At 43.5% G+C, this 15,302-nt stretch overlaps 1 protein-coding gene across 7 annotated transcripts in view; it reads right to left on the reverse strand.

Annotated features, from left to right (window-relative positions):
- The window catches only part of KANK1 (KN motif and ankyrin repeat domains 1), a 217,061-nt gene that overhangs the window by 38,469 nt on the left and 163,290 nt on the right, over positions 1 to 15,302 (reverse strand). The window contains exon 1 of one of the 7 annotated variants that reach the window (XM_053574344.1): positions 11,233 to 11,375. The exons of 5 other annotated variants lie outside the window; for them this stretch is intronic. The gene's annotated coding sequence lies outside the window, so the exon portion shown is untranslated. Of the gene's footprint in view, positions 1 to 7,451; positions 7,724 to 11,232; positions 11,376 to 15,302 lie in introns of those variants that run through there. One more of the 7 variants, XM_053574355.1, reaches the window with a different exon arrangement.

A 15,302-nucleotide genomic window follows, 5' to 3' on the forward strand; every position in this document is an offset into this window, starting at 1 on the left:
GCCCCGCGGGCAGGTGTGCATGTGCTTGTGCACCTGACCCAGGTGGAGCACGCATGCCAGTCAGGCACAGAGGAGTCCTAGTCCTGCATCTATTACACACAGGAAGATATGATATAAAACAAAAGTAGACAGATATATCTCAACTTCTAAAAAGTGTATTATGGCCAAGTTAAAATATTTCCTTGTCAGAATCAGAAGACAAAGGTGAGCGCCGGTGACTCTGAGCACTCTCATCTCTGCCTTGCCAGAAGGGCTCGGAGCAGAGAGCTTTTCCACACGCCACCTGGAGAACGTGCTTTAGACCCACCCAGAGCATCTCCTCTCCAAGGTGGTCATCCAGAACAGCCAGCCTAAGGTGGAAGAAGGAATGGTTTTCTTTTCATAAAGCAAAAACAGGAGCTAAAGCAGTTCCCTAGTTTACGGACAACCAATGGCAGCAAGGGCCTGGAAATGCACAACACGGTGACAAGATTCATGTCCCTGTGACGAGGAGTCTGCTGGACTCCGTGATTTCCAAGGTTGCTTCCAGACTATGACTAACTTGCTGACTAAATCTGACACAAAATTTCCTAGCATGGCACACCATGTGGTCAGAGGAAGAAAAATTAATCGCAGCAGGTGTCACCTAGATGAGCTCAGGCCCAGCAGCACCTTTCCAGTCGTACCCTCCCTGGCACGACTTAGCGATCCCCAGATCCGCAAGTGTGTCCCTTGGGCTGTATCATCGGTTCTACTCTGGCATGACTTAAGAGGACAAGGACGAAGAAAGAAGAGCTACTGTTCCTGGGAATGGGATGGAATGGCCATGCCTTAATAAAGGGCACATTGTATTAGGGAGGCACGTGACGGTAGCAGGGGCCTTGCGGTTTAACGGTGGTGCTCGTCTCCAGGGTTCAGTGCCAACCACAAGACACAGCGACTGTTCACCTCAAATCTGCCTCAGAATAGCTGAGATGCCCCAGGCACCTCAGGGCCTGCTGTTCTCTGCCATCCACTGTCTAATATAAAGAATTACTGTTCAAATACAGCCCAAGTCCACTGAGTATGTGCAGAAGAGAACACGCTTGGGAACTGCTGTTTTCCAAACTATCTTCAAAAATAACATGCTGTTCTAAGCGTAAATAGGAAATGTGCCAGATCAAAGGGTAATTTTGTGAAAAGCCCCAAAGAATACAGGCTAAGACTCTGTAATTAGATAGGCTTTTCTAACAAAACAGTACAGTTTTTTTTTTGGGGGGGGGGTGGTGATGGTGGAGGAAAGCTGTAGAACCTATATGAATCCCAGTCTTTCTTTTGTTTTATAATAATAAACCAACTTTAATGCACAATGAGTGACTCCATATTAGAAAAACAGAGCTGAGAACCAATGACCAAAGACAGATTTAGGAATGAAAACCACAATTCTGGAATTTAAAGAAACCATAAACTCAAAACCTCACACCTTAGAATATACCTACAACCTTTCACTCCTACAAAAATGACATCTTTATGTTAAAGCCATAGCTAAAGCTGAAAGTTTCACTAAACCGAAAATCAAGTACTGAGTTATTCTTTCCAGCTTGCAGTAAAAGCAAATATTTTTCACAACGTGCAGAGCTTGAGTTCGTATTTCACCAACCCCCACACAAACGTCATGCTCTTCTCTCTTTCTTTTTTGTATATTCCTACTTACCCACCCCCAAACAAAATTACTGTGATTTTCAGCAAGCAGGAAGCCAGGTCTCAGGCATACTTCCCTCGGCATTAAAGGGACTCCGCACATTAGCAGGCAAAGAGCCCAGGAGCTGTTGCAGAGAATTTATTTATACCCATTTGGAATTTCCTGACCAGCTAACAGCCTGCTGGCCACGGGGTTTAATTCCAGGCCTCTCGGCGTCAGTGAGACAGCAAAAATTACCAACTAATGAAATCGCCGGTAAGGCTCTTAACAACAGAAAAAGAGGAGAAGACAGACCTCTCCCCTCCCCCTTTTAATGTTTCAAACAAACTATCCTTATTCTCTTTAGACACATGAGATGCTGACCTAGAAATGCAGTTGTTAAACCTGTTAATTCTAAAGCAATTAGACAGAAAGGCAGCAAATGTTTCCTATCTCTCCTGCTGACTTATTCGCTGTTGCCCAAGCCTGCAGTGCTGAGAAAGGCTCTCTGTTACAATTTGAGCCACAGCGCAGCAGCTGGCTGGCAAAGGAAATGACTCAGTCTGATGTTGAACCTAGACTGGGCTAGAGGCCAGTGGCTCCTTTTCTTGATTTCTTGTCATTCAATGCAACATGCAATCTGAAGGCTAAAAACACTCACACTGGTAAACCACAGACCCAAGCCTTTCTCCGCCACCCCTCCATCCCCACCATTCCCTTAAACATTTTACCCAAATCAGATCATGTGACCTTCAAAAATGCAGATTTAGTTCCCAGACAAGTACATTCTATTTTTTGGTGATTAACATCTTGGAGCAACCTTTTGTTTTTGTTTCAAAAGGTTAGTAAAAATGATACATCCTCTAATGGTTTAAACCTATCACGTAACCAAAAAAAAAAAAAAGGACCTTCTTTTAAACACCTCCCTCATCATTGTCTAAGTATATTAGGTAAAGGTGGCTCAAGTGGAACAAGATTTGCCCGATTCTATCACAGGGTGAACAAGCAAAGCCAGTTCTAGACAATAAAGCAGATCAGTAAAGATTAGGGATGACTCTAAATAGCCTGCTTTGTAGAACTCACAACAGTGGACAGCTGTGTGGAGAGAGGCACAGTCTTCTGAGAATCCACTGGATGTGCCCAGTCTGACCGGCCGCCTTGGTGCGGCACACGCCCTGCCTCACTCCTCCACCTTTCCCTCCACTCCCTTCCTGCGGGTGACCACACCTGCTGGCAGCATGCCTCAAGGGGATTGTCTGTGGGATAGACATTTTTCTGTGTGAAGCTACAAAGATTAAACTTTTTAAGATGGTGGCATTCATTTGAGATTATTGTATACCAAATAAACCGGTAAATTCAAAGAGAAATAACAAAGAACAAAATTAATCAAGTGCCAGATACTTTCAAATATCAGATCCAAATAATTCCAAATTATTTCATTCAATAATATCTCCATTACAGAGTAAAATTGAGTTAGGCCTACTTTTTCCTTTTTTTTTTTTTTTAAGACTTAAAAAAGAAATGTATTGAGTTATTTTACATACCACAAAATTTACCCATTTTTAAGTGTGCACTTTGATGATTTTTAGTTAGGGATAGACTGATATGCAGCCGCCACCACAAACTGGTTTTAGAACATGTCCACTACCCTAAAAATTCCCTGGAGTTTATTTTATCATTTGCTTTTGACAGAGAAATTTTCTTCTACTTTTGAAAAAAATTCTGGTATTATTTAGTCACATTATTATATTCCAAACTAAAAATTCACATCGAAAGCTTGTTCTTAAGAATTAAATGGTAGAGGGCGGTGCCTGTGGCTCAGTCGGTAGGGCGCCAGCCCCATATGCCGAGGGTGACGGGTTCAAACCCGGCCCCGGCCAAACTGCAACCAAAAAATAGCCGGGCGTTGTGGCGGGCGCCTGTAGTCCCAGCTACTCGGGAGGCTGAGGCAAGAGAATCGCTTAAGCCCAAGAGTTAGAGGTTGCTGTGAGCTGTGTGAGGCCACGGCACTCTACTGAGGGCCATAAAAGTGAGACCCTGTCTCTACAAAAAAAAAAAAAAAAAAAAAAAAGAATTAAATGGTGGAAAGCAACTGAACGTAGTGTTTCTTCATCCTTAAAAAAAAAAAAATCTGCTAAAGTTTTATTCATAAATATTGTATTCCAGTAACAAGATAGCTTAGTACATAAAGCAGTAGAGGTAATTATTTTGCTAAAGTAGCTTATATCTGATCCTGTGGGTAGGTGTTTGCTGTATGTTTCTCTGAATGCAAGGTCCAGCAGAAAAAGTCATTGTTTGCAAGTAAATGTCTCAATCCTTTATCACAGGATGGCAAAGGTTGTGAAAGGAAACAATTAAAAATATGAGGTCTTTCTGCCTGGAAACTGTCGATCACAAAGGTTCCCAGAGAAAGAAAGACAAGCTTATCTGGGTTTACTCTCCCTTGGCATGTGTGCAAAGAAGCCAAACAGATGTGGGAAGATGAAGAGGAAGTACTCAAGACTTTCCTCTGATAGGTGGGGGGTTAGGCAGAAAAGGGGACTCCCAGTGAGACCGAAGATTTCTGTCATGACAGGCCGGCTGAGGGCGCACCAGCACCGTCTCCGTCCCTGGGATGGTAGCTTCAGAACTTGGGGGCTGCAAACTGGAACCACGGTGCTGATGCTTTATAGCAAGACTCCTTCTCACCCCACTAGAGCTTGTACCCTAATCTGGTGATAAAACCAAGAAACTCAATAGCGAGGAGTAACCTGCATCACTCTGTGGACATCTCAAGATGTGTGTTTCCTGACATACATTGAATTTACCTTCTTTTCCAAGTGTGTCCCCCTTATTATTGATTTCCTAATACCTTTCCAGTCTCCTGGCTACAGTACAAATGCACCTGGGCTATCAGTCTCTTGACAGCCTCCCTCCCCCACCTCTGTCCCCACACCCACACTGTGCACAATTTGTCTGGACCACACTGATCCAGATGTTCTATACATGCACGACCTCATTTAATCTTCACAACCATCCTGCACTGAGGTAGGCGTGATCACCTAGGCACGTCACAGATGAAGCTGATGCCATCCACGAACACACTGCTATTCTACTGCCACCACTTATTCTGCTGCGAAATTAGCACTACACTGTACCAAAAAGCTATAAACTAGGTACAGTCTCTTCCGTAACCTTTAAAAATATATATAAATAAATAAATAACAAGATCAAAACACCACCCTTGCATCCCTCCCTCCACTTCTCTCTCACACAGACTTACCTTGTAAAAACTCTCCCTGTGAGTATGTCTTGAAAGACACAGACTGGAAGCAGGATGCCCTGTTATCCCTCTCTGGGGGCCTGAGTTATTTATTATTTCTGCTATATTGGGCACTCCCCCACCCAAGCTCTAAAGAGTTCAAATGCCTTATCATGTTACTTTTATGCACCCTTTCCTTCAGACTTGGGGTGGGCAGCGATACCAGGTGCTGGATGTCTGAGCACCTGTGATGACGGAGAGCGTGGGCAGGGTCCATCCCACAGCCCGGGGCTTTTTCTCCACCCACCCCAACCATAGCCAGAGGGTGAGAGTGAGAGAACTAAAGGGCAAAGGGCATTAAAAGGACAAGCCCCAAAGGCTCCTGCTCTGCCATTCCCACACCTGTTAGGGGTGTGCCGTGCTGGGTGTTGGGAGAGGGCTTCCCCCTTTATATGCCGGGTCAGCAGGATATACTCATAAGATGTAACATAAGGGGAGATTTTCGAAGGAGAGGCACATTTCATAGGAGGAGGGTGTACCCCAGTAAAGGTGAATGATCCTTGTTAGGAGCATTTAGGAAAAGGCTATCTGATTCTAATCTCAAAAGACCGAAAAACAAAAAAACAAACAAACAAAAAAACCACCCTCTATTTTCCTTATCTTTTAGTCAACAAAGTATGTTTCCCCAAACACACGTAAATACTTAAAACTTGAGTCTTGCTGAATTTTACACATCAGGCTTTCTGTGCAGCGTGGGTTCCTCCATGGTTTTACCACCTTCATCACATTTAAAGAAGAGACTGTCGGTCACGATATATTTTCATCCAAGATTTAAAACCAGTATTTAAAAGAGCCAAATGACAAAGAATTGGGGAACACAAAAGTAAATAAGGGAATTAAGACCTTAAATTAGATTACCACAAAGAATCTCAAAAGGCTGTAAATAAGAAATAATAAGCACTGTTAGAGACCTTCGCAGGAAAGAAGGCAGCAGGCCAGCTGGCCACGTGCCCGGAGGTCACTCGCTGGCGTTCTTATCCACAGTTTCAACCAGCCGGCCAATCTGGACCAGAAAATAAGCCGACTGCAGCTCCACCTCCTCTATGTTTGGTGGGGTTGCTAACAAGCATCAACGGGCACACAGAAAGGCCGTGGCAGCCAGAAAAGAACGTTCCGAAGTACCTCTGACGATAATCTTCCCGTGGACAAATTATCCCTGGTTACTGCTTTTTTGGAACCCAAGGCATTTAACAGCCAGTAACAACATTTTAAGTCTGCCTCAGAGTGAGTGATGGAGAGAAAGTAGATACCACTTGTATGAGAGGAGGCAGAACGTGTGTGTGTCACACAGTGAAAGCCACCTGCCCACTCAGGAAAAACACCCAGGTGATGATTCAGACAAGAATGGACAAAACGATCCACTGAGAACTTAGGGGAGTGGGCAGAGATTAGCGCAACATCAGATTGGCAAATGGCAGGGCTGGACCCCCACGTCCTCAAGCAGCACCTGGCCTGCTTTCTGCTCTGCATTTTACGCCAGCACAGAGCCGGTGCTCTGCAAACATTTGCTGGATGAACACTGAGTCTGCTGACTCTACAAAGACTATTAAGAAAGGCCGGAGGCCATGCAAAGAAGATGATGACACTATTCTTGCCAATTGAAACCCTCAAGTTTATAGATTAGGGAGGCCCACAACCATAACTCTTAATTAAAGCCCAGTGTTAGCAACTCTTTAATAGAAATACAAAGCGCTCTAAGAATAACGAAGAGGAAGAGATGAATTCCAGTTGGTGGCATGCGAGAACACTTGATGGGGGGTGGGGGGGTAGGTAGCAGGACTTGAAAGGTATGGGAAAGACATCAGGTCAAGACAGCAGTGCTCTGAGCAGAGCCACTAACTAAGAAATGGGGCAGGGTGGGCCCGGGCCCGGGCCCGGGAGTAGCAGCTGTACAGAACACAGATCCTTACTTCTCACACAACACTCTGGACACAGCTGGTCTCTGACCACTGGCAGCCATGGAGGTCTGGGAAGGCCCATTGTGATTTTGTAGCCACCAACTCTGAAGAGACAGAAATAGACCATGAATTCTGCCAAAATGAGGCCCAAAATAAAGGTTCAGAGTTAAAAGAAGGGAATAGTTAGAGATCAAAGTTTGTGAAAATGAAAATGTTTGGAACCCAGACAACTGACCAAAGCATATAGAGCTCCATGATCTTTTATCTTGCCAGCCACCTAAAGTAAACAAAGTCACAAAACAGTGAGAATGGGTCAAAGACAGATCCACGTTCACAAGGCCTCTGTGCTGGACTATGACACGGAAGCAGGAAATGGCTGCCCCTGTGCCAAATAAACCTCTATGCCATCATTTCACAGTCAGTGACGGAATGAATGAATGACTGGAGAATTTCTACTAAGTTTTACATCATTCCTTCTAGCAGTCCCAAACTGCACCCCAATTTAAATTCATCACTACTTGGAAAGTCTCCTTCCTCCTCATCAGTGTCTAGGGGAAAAAACTCCAAAGAACAGCACATCAGGGGAGAAGCCCCCATCCCAAGCCCCCTTTACCTTTCTGGAAGATGTTCTGCCTCAGGTTTCTTCATTTAAAATCAGCACGCCGGGTGCTGTGAATTCCTGTGGCTGTCTCCTAGTGCCCAAATAGCATCCTAGCACCCTGCCCATGTGTGTGTGATGGACAGGCTGACAGGCGAGCAACCAAGAGCCTGTGACGTGATGCTACCGTTTCCCCTCACACTGCCAAACAACTGTCCCTGGGGCAGATTTGGAAGCCGTGCGAAGTGTGGTGCTGATGGAAAAATCTGGTGGCACAGGGCTTCAGTGTTTTGCAATTTTTTCCTGTAAGCAGCATTGTTGGAATGGTTTGACATGTGAAAGATCCGTCCTCCCCCATGGGCCTACAGACTACCAGGTCCCACCCTAGTGTATTATAAAGACCAGTGCAATCATCAGGCTGATTCACCACTGCACCGGTTCAGCTACATGACACAGAAGCCCGCAGGTATTCCTGCTTCCTCTGCTGATCTGGGAAGACAAATCAGTCTTTGTCCTCACAGGTGGAGAAGAATATGCCAAACAGAGTGCTCCAAAAAACATCCCTGATTTGAATAAAGCATCGCAATCAGTCTAGAAGGCTGAGGAAAAATAAATCAGCTGGACCTTGGTGGGTATATGGACATGGATAGTGAGGGCAGAGGGAGAGAGAACTTTCTCTGGTTTTAGTTATAAGAAAGAACTGATGTACATGGCTCAGGTTTTAAAGTTATTAAGCACTGGGCTTATGAATTACTGGAAATAGCCTTCTTCTCTCTCTGTTTTATTTTTCCAGTTTGGAATGTTCTCCGCACTTTCCCCCCAGGCGACTTGTAAACAGAGGCACAGTACGGAAGCACTTACAGTGCCTGGCCTAACGCACAGTCAATGCAAGAGGAACAGGCACTCGGCAAAGTCGGCAGGACGAGCTGGATCAATGTTTTCATAAGATTATTTGCAAAGCTGACAGGATTTATCCGCTGAACCAAATATTGTGAGAGTAATTCAGAAAACCATGTGACTACCTTTTGATTCTACCTAACATCGATCACGTCCAAAATATAAAAGATCCCTTGGAGAGAAAAACCTTTCCAATTAAATAAAATCACAAAAAGGAAAGAAAGAAAAATAGTACTCATAACTATTAGTAGCAAACTGCTTCCATAAACAGTTACTCCACTACCTCCTTTAAAATAAAGCTTTATATGGTGAAATTGTAACAAAGTCCACAACCTCTGACCCAGCTGGGAGAAATGTCAGGGGACTAGTTAAATCTGCTTTGTCACAAACAAGGAGTCAGAGTATAAAGATTTAACTTGCAGGATAAGAACAAAGCCCACCAAGCCAACGATTTGTCCCTTTGCACAGCTCTCTGTCACATCTGTAGTTCTGTTCATTAGATAAGACTAATGAATATCACAGACTATTATTTAACCTGCTTTTCAGCTATGACTTGCTCTGAGAGCTGTAAGGATAAGAAATCTAGACACTGTACATATTTTTAACGTCCTCAAAATAGCAACACACTTATTTTTAAGTGATGAGACCATTTGTCTGTACAGAACCACCAGCTGAGATCACTAATGCTATATGTACAAATGGGCTGCATTTAAAAAACTTCTGTTTTCAAGATTCATAATGAACTGCAGCCCAGAAGCAGAACCAGGCTTTGCCTCTAAAACATGAACATACTTTTCCTAAAGCATATGGAAATGAGCCAATCAGTTAAGGCTCACTCCACAAACATTCAACAGAGAAGCCAAGAAAGGAAAAAAATAAATTTTTTTTTTTTTTGGACTTAGAATTTCTACAATTATTTGAATGAATCTTATAAAATCTAACTTCCTCACTAGGTCGTCTTTAAAGTTTTTAATGAGAGAAGCCAACTCAAAGCAATTTTTCAAAATTTTGCCAGGCAAGAGCAAGAATTTATTGTTTCTGGGAATTTGAAAACTATGCTAATATTTTTCACGCCAAATCAAATCAAACAACCTTTGATAGAAAAAAGGAGCCAAAAGCAGAAACTGAGCTTTAGTCACTCATTTTCCTCCAAGTCTGTACAAACCTTTCTCAGAAACTACACAAAGGAGATGAACCGAAATTATTCCGGACACAGGAAGAAGGCAAACCCTAGAAAAGGAAGCAAATGTGCTTACTTTTGATGGGCTCAGCTAGCCCACCCAAGTCATTCAAAAAGAGGGGAAGTGCATAATCAGAAATAAATGCCAATACTCACAATGGGAAGTCTGCCCGAGGAAGAGCGGAGCACAGAATATTCAAATCCTTGTAGGAAGGGCTGTTTTAATCTTTTGACTGACTACTCAGTCTCTTAGAATAAGTAACAGCAACAGCTCAAGTTCTTAACATAGCGAATCTCCCTGTTGGGTGTTTATTTTGTGTTTTTTCTTTCTTGTTGGCGCCTACAGCGCATCTGGACAGGTATCTCCAACCAAAGCGTTTCCTCCCTAGCAACTGGGAACAGCAAGAGCCCAGCCTCTCCCGGTCCAACACCCAAATAAATAGGCAGGTACTCAATGGAAGATAAATCATCCTTTCCTGGGGCTTACCTGAAGAGCTAATCGCCTGTCTGAAACCTGATGCTTAACCCATTATGACTTGCTCCAGGTTTGGGGTTAGACAGCTTATGAGGTGAAGCTGGCTACAGGTTAAAACCAGAAGCCAGAGTTTGTAAAACAAGCCAGCACTGACAAGGGAGGGGCCTGGAAGAATTCAGGACTCTAACGCCCAGGGTTTCCTATTTGCAGCATTTTAACAGTTATGAAATTCAAATGTAACTACTTCTTACTTAAAAAAAGATTATCTTCTCAAATACCACTCCTATAAGAAACACATTATTTCATTTATAAACTTCAGTGTAAAATTAGCCTTCAACAGACTAACAGCTATAGTTTAACTGCAAGTTGAAATGCAAAATTAGTTAAATACTATTTTTAAACACATCAAATACTAGGATAGGACAAAACTGCAATAAATAATAAGGGATTAGAATATGTTTATTAATTTGATTCTATGAAATAATTCATGCTAAGAAAAAAGTAACTTATCAACATAACTCCTATCAGGGAGGATATTTTATTTTTTAACCACTCTTGAGGTTTATGTAGTTTTCTGAAATATGCAACTTTTCCCTTGATCTGTTTAATCAAAACTTCAGAGATGCCACATTTCTGATTTTAAATATCAACATAATAAATACCTTGAACAAAGGAAAAAGACTCTCCATATCCAACTGCTGGCTTAGCCAGTAACTAATAGCGTGAGCTCAGCAAGCTGTGCACTTTGTCATCTAAGAGCGGGAAGGGAGGGTGGACCACTGAAATTGAAAAGATCCCCCCACCCTCTCTCTCTCTTTTTTTTCGAGACAGAGTCAACCCTTGGGCTCAAGTGATTCTCTTGAGTCAGCCTCCCTAGTAGCTGGGACTACAGGCGCCCACCATAACACCCAGGTTTGAACCCATCAGCCCCAGTGCATGTGGCCAACACTCTACCCACTGAGCTATGGGTGCCGAGACACACGCTGCCTCCCCACAACTCTTAACCTATGTTTATGTTAGGCAACTTGCTTCACCCTCCACGCTATTCTGAGAGTCCTGAGCACACTACTTCAGGGAGAATACAAAGTATGAGTAAGAACACACACTAATCCTTTTGTAAATTGAATCAAGAGACTCTGGAAAGTCATGGGAGGTACCCACAAATTAAAGCAACCCCAGTTTCTAACCTGCTCACCCTCTACCTTTAGGGTAACATTAACACAGACAACAGGTCTGGGACTCACCAACACCGCCCCTGCTATGCTGTCCGTGTCTTCCCTTACGGATGGGCTCAGGAAGCACCAGGTTGGGTCCAGCCAGACGGGTCAGTGCAAACTAGTCTTATACTTGACAAATAGCACGTAATTCTTGCTGTCAGGTTCACCGCAGTGGGCTCAGAGTTCTCTTTGAGAAATGCTCCTGCCCAGAAAAAATATTTACACAGCCGAGAGTGGGCTGCACCGTGCTGCTGCCTGCTGCCTGCTCTGCCTCCAGTCTTGGCCACTGTCTGGTTGACCCAGCCGTAACAGTGGCCTTTGTACCTCATCTGAGATTAGCACAGAGACAAAACCTGGAACCAAATAAACTGACCAAGGGAACAAGATTCAAGCCTCTTTACAAGTTACCACAGCTCTGAAAAGAGTTGTGCCTTTTAATCCATTGCCCTGTTTCTGTGAAATTGTTAACAGGAAATAAGCAAAAAGGAGAAAAGTGGCCAGACTGGGGGATGAGGATCTTCCCAGAATAATTCTCTACAATGAGGAACATATGGAAGCAGTCCAAACATTCAAAAAAAAAAAAGGAATTCGACTGCTAGAAATCTGCTGAGGAATATTACATACTCATCAAAAACATTAATTTGAAAGCTATCTTTTCCATGAAGACTTATAAAAATGCAACAAAAATGTTAAAGTCAAGAGCTGAATGCCAAAATATATGATAACTTACTGAAACTGTGTTTAAGTCTGGTATCCTGACAAGGACTAAAAAGAAATATTAAAAATAAGACTTCATGGGCGACACCTGTGGCTCAGTGAGTAGGGCTCCAGCCCCATATACTGAGGGTGGTGGGTTCAAACCCAGCCCCAGCCAAACTGCAACAACAACAACAAAAAATAATAGCTGGGCATTGTGGCGGGTGCCTATAGTCCCAGCTACTTAGGAGGCTGAGGCAAGAGAATCGTCTAAGCCCAAGAGCTGGAAGTTACTGAGCTATGATGCCACGGCACTTTACCAAGAGGAATAAAGTGAGACTCTGTCTCAAAAAAAGAACCTCGTGGAATTTCAAGTCATCATTCCCTTCCGTTTTCCTATCACATTTTGTTAATGCTATCATGTTAAGTTAAATTAAAAAAATATTAATGTAGTTAAATAAGCACCTTAAATAAATACATATCTGTCTGAAAAAGGAATAGCAAGAGGAGACAGCTACAATAAACTGGCAAAGGTTAACTTTTAGCAAAATAAAGATGGTAACAGCAGGTGTACAAAGTCACTCACAATGCCCATCTATTTATTAAGTGAAGACAGTGATACAGTTCTTGTCCCAATGTCACATCATCCAGCAGAGCCTGACAACAAGGTACCCATACCTGAGTAGGTGTTTACAAGATCAGGAGCTTGTGACAGGGACAAGAGAGAACAACGCCCAAGGAGAACGTTGCTATCCCTGACATCTGACCAGTGCTTTGTTTTTTAAAGGCGTTTTTACAGGCTTAGTGCCTATAGCTCAGTGGCTAGGACGCCAGCCACATACACTGGAGCTGGCATGTTCGAATCCAGCCCAGGCCTGCCAAACAACAATGACAACTACAACCAAAAAATAGCTGAGTGTTGTGGTGGGCGCCTATAGTCCCAGGTTCTTGGGAGGCTGAGGCAAGAGAATTGCTTAAGCCCAAGAGTTGGAGGTTGCTGTGAGCTATGATGCCATGGCACTCTACTGAGGGTAACATAGTAAGACTCTGTCTCAAAACAAAAACAAAAACAAAAACAAAAACAAAAAATGTTGGCCATGACCATGATCGGCGCCGTCCTGGACCTCCATAAGAGCTGTGCCGCCCGGAACTCCGTAAGAGCTGCGCTGCGACGGAACCCACCTGGACCTCCGTAATAGCTGTGCCTCGACCATGATAGGCGCCCGCCCAAACCTCCATAGGAGCTACGTCGCCCAGACCTCCGTAAGAGGTGTGCCGTGACCTCTATCAGCCCCAGCTGAACCTCGGTAAGAGCTGCGCCATGACCCATGCCCTGACCAGCAACCCGGCGTCCTCCCTCCTGTACCCTCCCTGCCTCCACACCAGCCACTCGTCTAGTCAGGGACTCTGGTAGCCGGGTGCCCTCCAGAGCCCTCCCTGCCTCTGCACAGAGCCCTTCTCCTGGCCAGAGACTGCTGCAACTTTGGGCTCTCTGTGCCAAAGTCACTGGGTGCCAGGCACTCCCAGAACCATGCACACCACCTCCTGCCCTGTTGCTGGATCCAGGTGTGTCACACTCCGGAGCTGCTTCCACAACCACAACTCCCTGGCTCGGACAGCCCCAGAGGAACTACACAGGGTCACTCCCTACAAAGATCCAGCAACAATAGAGTGATCCCGCTGGGGTCTAATCTTAGAGAGACACCTCCCCAACTCTGAGGACGGCCAGAGGCAACAGTGAAAAACAATCATGAGGCGAAATCAACAAAAAAACTCTGGAAATGTGAATAATCAGATTAGATCAACTCCCCCAAGGATCAATGGGGCAGACACAGCACAAGATCCCATGCACAAACAAATAGCTGAGATGTTAGAAATCAAATTCAGAATCTGGATAGCAAATAAGATTGAATTAGAACTCTAAGCAGTAATCCAAAAGATATCTCAAGAATTTAATGAATTCAAAGACCAAATGACCAAAGATTTTGACACACTGAGACAAGAAGTTGCATCCCTCAAAGATTTGAGAAACACAGTAGAATCCCTCAGTAACAGAATAGAACAAGCAGAAGAAAGAATTTCTGACATTGAAGAAAAAGCTTTCGAATGCTCCCAAACTCTCAAAGACGATGAGAAATGGAGGGCAAAAACAGATCACTCTCTCAGAGAGCTCTGGGATAATTCGAAGAAAACCAATATTCGTCTTATAGGGATCCCCCGACGAAGTGGCTTTACAAGGCACAGAGCCTCTTCTCCATGAGATTATGAAGGAGAACTTTCCAGACATGCCAAGAGATTCTGAAATTCAGATAGCAGACAGTTTCAGAACTCCAGCACGACTCAACCCAAATAAGACATCCCCCAGACACATCATAATCAATTTCACTAAAGTTAATATGAAGGAGAAAATTCTGAAAGCAGCCAGCCGAAAGAAAACCATTACCTACAAGGGGAAGAATATTAGAATAACTGCAGATCTCTCTGCTGAAACCTTTCAAGCTAGAAGAGAATGGTCATCGACTTTTAATCTCCTAAAACAAAGTAACTTTCAACCCAGGATCCTGTACCCAGCTAAACTGAGTTTCATTTATGACGGAGAAATTAAATACTTTGATGACATTCACATGTTGAAGAAATTTGCCATAACTAAACCAGCTCTCCAGGATATTCTCAGACCTATCCTTCATAAAGACCAGCATAACCCTCCACCACAAAAGTAAACCCACCCAGAAAACTTTGATTAAATTCCAACTTCCACAGTCACAAAAGGATTAAAAATGTTCACTGGACTCTCGAAAGGCTTATCAATATTCTCAATTAATGTGAATGGTTTAAATTGCCCTCTAAAGAGGCACAGGTTGGCTGACTGGATACAAAAACTCAAGCCAGATATCTGCTGCATACAAGAATCGCATCTTACATTGAAAGACAAATTTAGACTCAAGGTGAAGGGATGGTCATCTATACTCCAGACAAATGGAAAGCAGAAAACAGCAGGCGTTGCAAACCTATTTGCAGACGCAATAGGCTTTAAACCAACTGAAATAAGGAAGAATAAGGATGGACACTTCATATTTGTTAAAGCTAATAATATGATGAGATGTCAATTATTAATATTTATGCACCCAACCAGAATGCACCTAAATTTATAAGAGAAACTCTAACAGACATGAGCAACTTGATTTCCTCCAGTTCCATAGTAGTTGGAGATTTTAACACCCCTTTAGCAGTGCTGGATAGATGCTCCAAAAAGAAGCTAAGCAAAGAAATTTTAGATTTAAACTTAACCATTCAACATCTGGACCTAACAGACATCTACAGAACATTTCATCCCAACAAAACTGAATACACATTCTTCTCATCAGCCCACGGAACATACTCCAAAATCGACCACATCCTAG

This window comes from Nycticebus coucang, chromosome 2 (assembly GCF_027406575.1).
Source record: "Nycticebus coucang isolate mNycCou1 chromosome 2, mNycCou1.pri, whole genome shotgun sequence".
NCBI lineage: Eukaryota > Metazoa > Chordata > Mammalia > Primates > Lorisidae > Nycticebus > Nycticebus coucang.